Here is a 9,240-nt window from a genome sequence, read left to right as displayed (position 1 = left end):
CCCGTTTGACTCAGAAATAATGCTTTCTGTCAGCTTGAACTTTTAATTTAGCTTTGCCGTTGCTGCTCTCCCCTTCCCTTGAATAAAGGGCTGGCTGATCCCTGGGATATTGCGGCACAGCACTTGGGTTTTCACACTCAAGCTGTCACTCTATCAGCTCTGACAATCTGGCTGTTTTGTATCATACTTTCCTAAGGCTCTCATCTACCTCTCGTATCTCTTTCCTCAGATTCACCTGAGCAGACACATTGACACCTTTGGGCAGGATGTTCCCAGAATTACAGGAGCGTCCAGGGTGGAAAGAAAACAGACGTTTGAGGCAGCACGCACTGTATGTGCAGCAAGGGTGTATGTCTATTACTAGCAATTCAAACATCTGCCTGTAGCGAGGTTAGTTTGGAAAGGCTTTGATTCCCGCCTAGGGAATTTAGTGTCATTTGCTTGCTCCACGAGAGTGCCACGGGCTTCCTCGTGCAGTGTTAGATCCAAATATACTCTTATGCATTACAGAGCTTTATGTATAATACATGTGTGTGTGATTCTGGTCCTTCAAAAGATTTCTCAGTGAAAAAGCTAATACAGAATGGAGCGCTTCATGGAGTTGTATAGCTCTTCAATTCTCTTTTGGAATGCATCTTTAGTTCTGCATAGCTGATATCTCTGCTTTATCTTCTTCAGATCCCCTTTCTTTAAACAAACTCCAGATTCCCCCCACCCCCAAAAAATGCCTCTTAAGACCTAATTGTTTTTCTTGAAAGACACAATAATTTTAAAGGACTTAGCAGTAGTATTTCAAGAGGAAAAAGCAAACAAAAACCAATAATCAAATGGTAAAGGCCAAGGAGAAAGCCACAGCCAGTTATGGAAAAGGATATGCAATGCTGTTCCATTATCCCCTTGAAATGAAGAGTAAAAGCTTGCAAAATTCCATTCCAGTGCCTGCAACTCCGCCTAAATCCTCCCGACCACAGTAACAAAGCTATTACATACCACGCGTCTCGGCATTTTCATCATGTTCCAAACATCTAGCACATGGTTCAAAAGTTTCGGCCCTTCAGACTAACGAATCTTGTGATCAGCACATGAAATCAGATTGCTACGTGCAAAGAGAAAAGGAAGGTGTTTTTCCAAGACACGGAGGAAACCACCCTCTACCCTCATATCCTTCTTTGTTTTCCCCACTGAGCAGGTCAGGTCTCCTTGCCCACACGCTGCATCACCCTAACCTTTGTTACTCAGTGTCCAACCTTCTGCTGTTCTTAACTGCCTCCTCCATAGAATTTGAGGTAGCTGTAGCTGTGCATAGGTGCAAATAAACCACAATAAAGATTTCATTTTTGCAAATTACTGAACTTAACCTCTGAATAAAGGCTACCATGGAAGGGTACAGTGCCAATACAACTCCTGTCCAAGTCAGGCTAATTAGAGCAGCTCTAAAGATATCAGTGAGAAAACTTTATTGTACGAGCAATATGCAAGCCAGCGAAGACATGTACCGCACATGGAAGCACAGTTTAACTGACTTGAAATTATATTGTCATTGTGCAGTAGGGCTGTTCATGGGAGGAAAGAGCCCTACAAAAATAGCTACTAGATTTTCAAGTACCAAGAATCAGATGCCAGAATGTAAATACTGCTAGCAACATAAATCTTAAAGGCCTCGAAAGTGTTCACTCTGTCTGCACAACAGAAAGGCACCTATTCATCGCAGAAAGCCAGTAACTGGAAGGGATGAAGAACGTACAGAGTCAGCCAAACAAACAGCAACTGAAGATAAGGAAGAACTCCAACTGAGCACCAGGCAAAGGGATACATCCATTCTTTTCTTCCTCTCCCAGAAAATAAAAATAGAAAATTGTGATATTTTAAGAGCTATATTTGTCTTTTTACCTTCTACTTCCTATAGTTAAAAAAAAAAAAAGAAAAAAGAAATAACTTCTGATCACCAATCCTTCAGAAAAGAGCAAATCTAACAGACTTTTTTCTGGAATGCAATGTAAAAATGGTTGAAACTTTTCAACGGTCCAAAAGAAACATGACTACCAGTAAATGTATTACCAATTCCAGCACATGGTAGAAATACAGAGATGAGGTAATTTTTCCCTTAGCTAAGGCTCAGTTGTATGAGCACCTTAAAGCCATTTTGTTTTGCATGGCATTCAGCAAAATTATAGTACATCAGAATGAACTGACTAGGGAGAAGGCAGCTATTTATTTCTTGCTGGTATTTTCTCATGATGGTGCTTTTGAGGACTCATACCAGCTTTCATCACTAGGGCACATCCCCTATTTGCAAATGATTTTCATCAGTTTCTTTTTCGCCAATCCACCCCCCTGGTTTTCTCTTCTGCCCTCTCATTCAATAGCTTTAAACAACTAGTAATCAAAAGCAGAGTAGCATAATGGAAGTTGCGAGCATGGAGCTGGTCAGGCAGTTTAGCTCAAGGACTATTGCTGTTATTACAGGGCACATGCAGAACAAAATGCTCTGCAGGTTCTGCAACAATCCTGAATGAACCCAGTTCCCAAAGGATCTCCCAGAACTGGAGAAACGGGACGCCACCCCTCTGAAAGCCACAGAAAGCAAGCTCTTTGGCTCGCTGTCATGGTGTGTCAGCAAAGGACCATCACTTCCTTGCTTTCCCATAAAGTTATTAAAATGTGAGACAATGTTTTCTGTTGTAGAAACACTGTATTGTCAGAGAATACCGTTTTGGAGGACTCTCTTAAGCAGCTAGTGAAGGAGCACTTCTTTTTTTACACAAGAGGAGGAGGGACAGCCAAGGGAAACGACAATTCCATTTAAACTGAGGGCAAAACTCCATGTCTGCAACAGGAGCACAAACAGATCCCAAACAGATGGATGAGGAAAAGCTTCACTGTGAAGGACAAAGTTTTCAGAAGTGGTCGGTGGTTTGGGGATGCATCTATACAAATGTCTCAAGCTGGGTATCCAAGACTCCTCAGACAAGAAATGCTTAGCCGTTTCTGAAAACTTGGCCCTTTGAAAGTGTTTCAAATGGAGCAAAAAAAATCTGACCCATTCCCAAAACTTTTAGACGTCACTGAAATAAATGGTGCGACTTCCGCCTTGCTCATTTACCCCACAATTTTAAAAGTGTTTCCAAAATACTGCACATGCTGTTGTTACTGGCTATGTCGCTTTCGGAGCCTTGTCCTGTAATAGGCTGTGGAAGCCAAAATGCAACTTTTTAATCAGCCTGAGCAATAAAGAGGGCTTCTGAGTCTGGGGTTTCCTCCTGACAATGGGACCGCAAATACTCTTTGCCATTGCAGGGGCTATTCCTTCCAACCAAGACCATGCATTCTGCTTTTCTATTACAGAGCTGCCTGCAAAGGTATGTCTTGAAAATGAACATGGCATTACCTTTTGCCTGACCTTCCCCCCTGCTTTTTTTTTTTATTTCAGCTTCAATTTTTTTTTCAACATTTCAATAAATGGCACATCTGCACTTCAGCATTTTGCACCAGACTAGAAACAGTGAGATTGAGAGACAAGGAAAAAGACCAACGCTATCTGTAAAAGAGTTTGACTAAGACAGGGTGTGAACTAAAATCAGCCTATTGGCCTTACCATCAACCACAGGAGCTTTTACTAGCACTTAGCTTTTGACTGCACCATTCCACAAGAGTCTACAGGAGGCAGCATCCCAGCTAATTAGGCAGGGATTGCAATCAGGAAACCATGACAAATAAACTATCAACTGCACAAAAACTCTCTGCTGCATTGTTTTGGACTCTTGGGCACACAAGCACACAGAAAGACTCCCAGCACTGTTACGACGTAGCCACTAAGAGAGCATTACCTGCTCTGGACAGCTATATTTCATTTTGGATGGAGTTAGGTGTTTAAAGGCCCTCAGAAAGCAGCTCCTAGCTGCGATAAGCTGAGGAGAGCTCCTCCAAGGGGAAACCTTTGTTCTCTTTGACTCACCTGGTGAAAGGTGCTGCTTATAATCCATGATTGCTTAAGTCAGCTCTAATGTCTGGCTACCAGTTGGCAAGATACAGCAGCCTGCAGACAGCTCAAGCTAGGAGCATGAATAAATAATTTCCACCAGCTGAAAAATGTTTTCTGGCGCATGGGAAGTGAGCTCAGCAACTGGGAGAAAGGACGAAGCCTTAGGAGGCTGTGAAACCTTGCTCTTTTGCACTGATGCTGCAATCAGGCGGTACTGATTGGTTTCAGGCTTTGAGAGGTTTCTCAACACTTAACAGCCCCAGTCCATCCAGGCAAAGCATCAGTCACCTCTTCCGAGGCACAAGCAAGTCAGTCTCAAGACAGTAATGAAAGAGAGATGTAGCATACATATTCTTCACCTAAGTACACCTCAGAGTGAGTTTGCCAGAACTTGAAAGATACATGTTGCTAAAGGATTCAGCCCACCCTATCTCCTTGCTACAACATAAACCAGCTGCATTTAAATGAAAGGCAGGTGAGAAGGACAACTGAAGTTCAGGCACCAGCTGCCATCCCAGATGAAAGCCTTCAGAGCAATGTTACAGCACAAGTGCCTAGAACCAGAGGCCTCCTTCCCCCTTGTACCTAGCCTCAGGAACGAGGCAGGTGGAGGAAGCATTTGGCCCACCATGAGTTTTTCTTCCTTTGAACAGCTCTTACCCTGTCCTGCTCTTACACTTCTAACACTGTCCTGCTCTTACCCAGGGCCAGGTGAGTCAGGGATCTCCTTCAACTGTCCTGTCCCCACAGCTCACGCTCAGCCAGCAGACGCCTGTACCAGGAGTTAACTGGCAATGAAGAAGGTCAAAAAAATAATTGGTATCATCTCACCAAGCTCTCCTCTGCCAAATGAACTGCCAACCAGTAAGACAAGAAAGGCCTCACTAAAAACAGCTGCAAGATGCAAGAGCATTTCTCTGTGCCCAGATAACGCTCAACAGGGCCCTTCTCCGTGTGCGGCTGTTTCCAGAGCATTACAACCAGAAAATCCACGCCAGACAAGTAGCTCTTCAAGGCAGACATTAAACATTGATTTGTAATAAACACCCTCCTGAGCCCCAGGGACCAGTGAGAGGAACGCAGCAAACAGAATCCAGAGAGGCCAGACTCACCATGCCTCGCACTGTGGTTTGAATATGTGAAGAAAAAAAAAAAAAAAAATAGAAGTGTTTTCAAAATGGTCCATGTGCTAAGAAACAGAAATTAAATTTTATATTTTGGACACTTTAGTTCTTCAAGGGTAGTTTTCCCTTATCTCTGAACAGCAAGAGAACATGCTTCTCACTGTTATTTTAGAAATGTATAAAAGAATTTCAAACATGCTCTCTGCGTTATTTTGCAATGCAATCCTTGGACTGAAATGTCTCCACACTTGCAATCTTCTCTCTCCGGAGCAGGGGGGGGCAGTTGGGGAGGGCGAGGGAGAAAGGGATCTGTGAGACCACAGAACAAAGACTGGGACTTGGGAGAGTGCCCAGCTATTGCTCATTTAATGGCTTTGGCTTGTCCAGTTAGAGCGTTGGATTTTATTTATCTATTGATTTTATATTCATGGTACTGCGGTTTTAACCAGAACTGTGGGGTTCTAGGAACATATAACTGGGAAAATCTTTTAAAAATCAGATGGAAGAACACACATAAGGCAGGGGCAGCCAGCACTGAGGATAGAGGCCGCTATATGCAGTTTCCACAGGAAATGCTTGTAACTCAACAATACATATGTGGATCTTTTTCATATAATTGCTTCATTTCACATAGAGGAAAAAATAAGTATTGCAAAGATTAATATTTTAATATCATAGGAAGAAGATGGGCAAACAGTTAAAGTAATAAAAATGCAGCTGAGTGCACAGCTGAAGCTTTACCGCAAATTTGTTCATTTATGGTAATGTCCACTGTGTATTAATATTTCCATAAATAGTCTTGTAAATAAGATTACCAGCAGAACTGAAACAATTCTTTTTAAACAAATGTTAAAGAATGGCTGTAGAATAAGAATTTTGTAATTCAATGAAAATATTCATGCAAGAAGCTAGATCCTATAAATTATATGCATTTAGTCAAGGAGCAGAAATACCATTGTGTGACCTATGTGACAAAATACAAACTGAATTGTGCAGCTGGAAGCTGAACACTTGAATACCAGCCACTGAATACTAAAAACGAATTGCTTGTAAACAACCAGCAAACCAAGAAACAATCTATGAATAATTTCAAATAACTCATGCGATTGAGAAGTCAATAAGCTATTTGTAGAAAATTTGTCAACAGAATAACTTACATAGAAAATTATATTTTAAAATTGCTACAAATTATTCATGCAGCTATCACAAGAACATTTATGATTCATCGTGAAGAGACATAAGTAATTATATCGGGGTTGAAAAGGTATTTTCTTTCTTGTATTATATTCTGTAACTGATCAGGTATATTAGGATAATATTTTTAGTTGTAATTCTGCTGATCCCCAAGGCATAAGCCATTAGTGAGTGATGGAGGCAAGATGCTGAAACTTGATGGCTAAGCAGTCTGATGCACTCTCACCAAGTTTGAGCAAAATCTGACATCAATGAATCTGTACTTGAATGTAGTAATGTCATTATTCAATCTCATTCTCACAGACGGTCATACCAGATAATAATTTCATTCTCTTGATTTGCAGAAGAGCAGTGACACCTTCCATTCAATGCAGCACAACCCTCTTTAATCCTTCAAAAATTTAAAGCACCTGATTTGCTACTATTGTCCAACTGAAAAAAAAAAAAACCCACACAAGCCTTCTAGAGCTGGATTCTCCAAGAATCCCTAAGAGCTCTCTAAGAGCTGCAGGACAGGGATCCCAAGCTAGACATGACAGTTGGAAAAAGAAGATTGGTGACCTTTCTACACCGATAAGTTAAGTCAATTATTTGTTGGATTTACCACAGTACTGCATGGAGAGGCAGCAAGCAGCTGCCAAGAAGCCTCAGTCCCCCAGGTTCACAGCAGCAGTTCCTGTTGCAAACTTCATGAGCCTTCCAGTTCAGGAGGAAAACAGCAGGTTTTGGGACACAAGGAAAGCTGGCCCTGTTCAACTGTGATGAGATCTACTCCAGGAGCAACAGGAAACACATTTTTAGAAGGGTCTTATTCTGAAGGAGAGAATTCCCAGAGCTACAGGTCTTGTAAAAGCATTTGATTTCCTTAAGTAATAAAATGGCAGAAGCCAACGTTGCTGCAGAGATTTTGCAACATTTAAGAACAATTTCATGGTTCTATTTCTCTCATCAATTTTGAGTTTCATTTGCTTTATCAGTTCTTCTATTGGCATAACAATGGAGAACAGTAAATGACACCCTTTGTTTCACACAGGAGCCTTTATTCCCTTCCTCTTGACCTGAAACTAGAGAACTGCAGTAGATGGCCCAGGAGGCACTAATCACATTGACTAAACAACCAAGTTTGCTAGATCACAGAAACCAGAGCAGCAGAATGGGGGAACAACCTCCCTCCCAAACAATTTGAGGGCTTTGTTACTCTTCATTGGGTCACGTATCTTCATTCATTTGGGGTTCTACCACCTGCATCTCCTAAAAAGTTTACAGCTCCCTGCTTGTTGCACCTCAGCAGTGCAACATCTCGTCTCCACAGCTTTCCATAAATTACACATTTGGGGAAATGTTAACAACCATGAGACTTAACGTACTTCCTGTATGTTTTACAAGTGGTCTCAAACACTCGTACTGTTTCCTTCAGATCAGGTACAAGACCAGAGGAAGAACTTGCTCTCAGGTGTAACTCGATATCTCCAGAAAAGCAGCAGGGCAACCTAAGCAGATGGTTACTTTTTGCTAAATACTGCTTTTCCCTGTAATTGTACCTCTCCTGGCCCGCATGAGATTCACTGGTAGTAAATGCTGTAACAAGGGTAGATTACAACTTGCATTAGCACATCGGTGTGGTATAACGAAGCATTCAAACAAGACTAATGTCTTTGGAATTGAGAGAGAGAGAGAGAGAGAGAAAGAAAGTAATTGAAAAGGACAGGAGAGTGGTCACAAATATACTACACGTTAAGTGTGGAGTCCAACAATTTGAAAGTGGCTCTGGCACGGTTGTCTAGTCAAGATTAATCACATTTCTGCCAGCACTCAGCCACGCTTCTGTGATGTCCCTTCCCTGCATGCTCTCTTCTCCTGTTTGGATCACCAGTCAAAGGCAATCCTAGGACAACAAGCACCTCCTTTGGGGCTTTATTTAAACAAACAGACAGCTCCTCCTGAAGAAATGCCAGTGTCATAATGACATCCAAACCATTTTTCACCGTTTCACAATGTGTTTAAGGAGGAAAGATGCTGTCAGGCTGAAAAGCTCAGCCAGCTGGCCATTAAGAACCAGCCACACTTCTTGGGGTGACTGACTTTAACTCTTTTCTTTGTATTTCTTACCCTGCCCCCCCTTAGGATAAAGTTGCAGTGTAACTGTCTCACATCCCCCAGCTGCAGAGGCCAGGCAGTTTGCCCGGGACACCTTGGAGCTCTCCCAGCTCAGGCAGGGGGGCAGGCGAGGAAGCTCCCAGACTCGTCCTCCTGATACACTAAGGAACTCTGCTGTCATGACCATACCGAGCCAACACGTCACCTTTTTTTGGGCCTCACAGAAAATGTATCTTTACCAAAAAAAAAAAAAAAAAAAAAAATCTTTCTTACTTTGAAATAGGAACTGTAACATCACCAGGAAAAACAAGCAATTAAACCTCGGTTCCCAAGGAGTTTTACAATGGTCACTTAACTCTGTCCTAGAGAGACTAACAACTTTATTACCTCTTCTCTCACTAACATACCCCTAACCTATCCCAGTTTCACAACTACGTTTTCTCCAACAGATGGTCTAAGTGATTAACATAACTTTGCTAAACTCAGGGAAAGTGTTCTCAACATGTATTTATTTAGTTCTGAAGGCTGATGCTTCTATTTCAGACATGAGAAACCACATTTGCATGTTTAAAAGGTTACCTCCCCCAAGAACATCAATAGGCCTAATAAAAGATACAACCTACTTTCCCTGTCAACCTTGCCCAAGAAACTGCCACCGCTAGATGTATTTCAGTACAGCTCTTCCCACTGAATCTGCTTATATGTCTCTTCACCGGCCTGTGTTCGTGTCTCAGCTGATAAAGGATGAAACACTAAAAGCAACATATTTCCCCTTGAAGCATACTAAGGCATTTGCTTGCTGTAGCATTTGTATTTTCCACCAGTACAGGCAGGATTGTGTCC

The sequence above is a fragment of the Pygoscelis adeliae genome, unplaced genomic scaffold, assembly GCF_000699105.1.
Source record: "Pygoscelis adeliae isolate BGI_AS28 unplaced genomic scaffold, ASM69910v1 Scaffold117, whole genome shotgun sequence".
Taxonomy (NCBI): Eukaryota; Metazoa; Chordata; class Aves; order Sphenisciformes; family Spheniscidae; genus Pygoscelis; species Pygoscelis adeliae.
Note: the sequence above shows the minus strand (reverse complement) of the source record.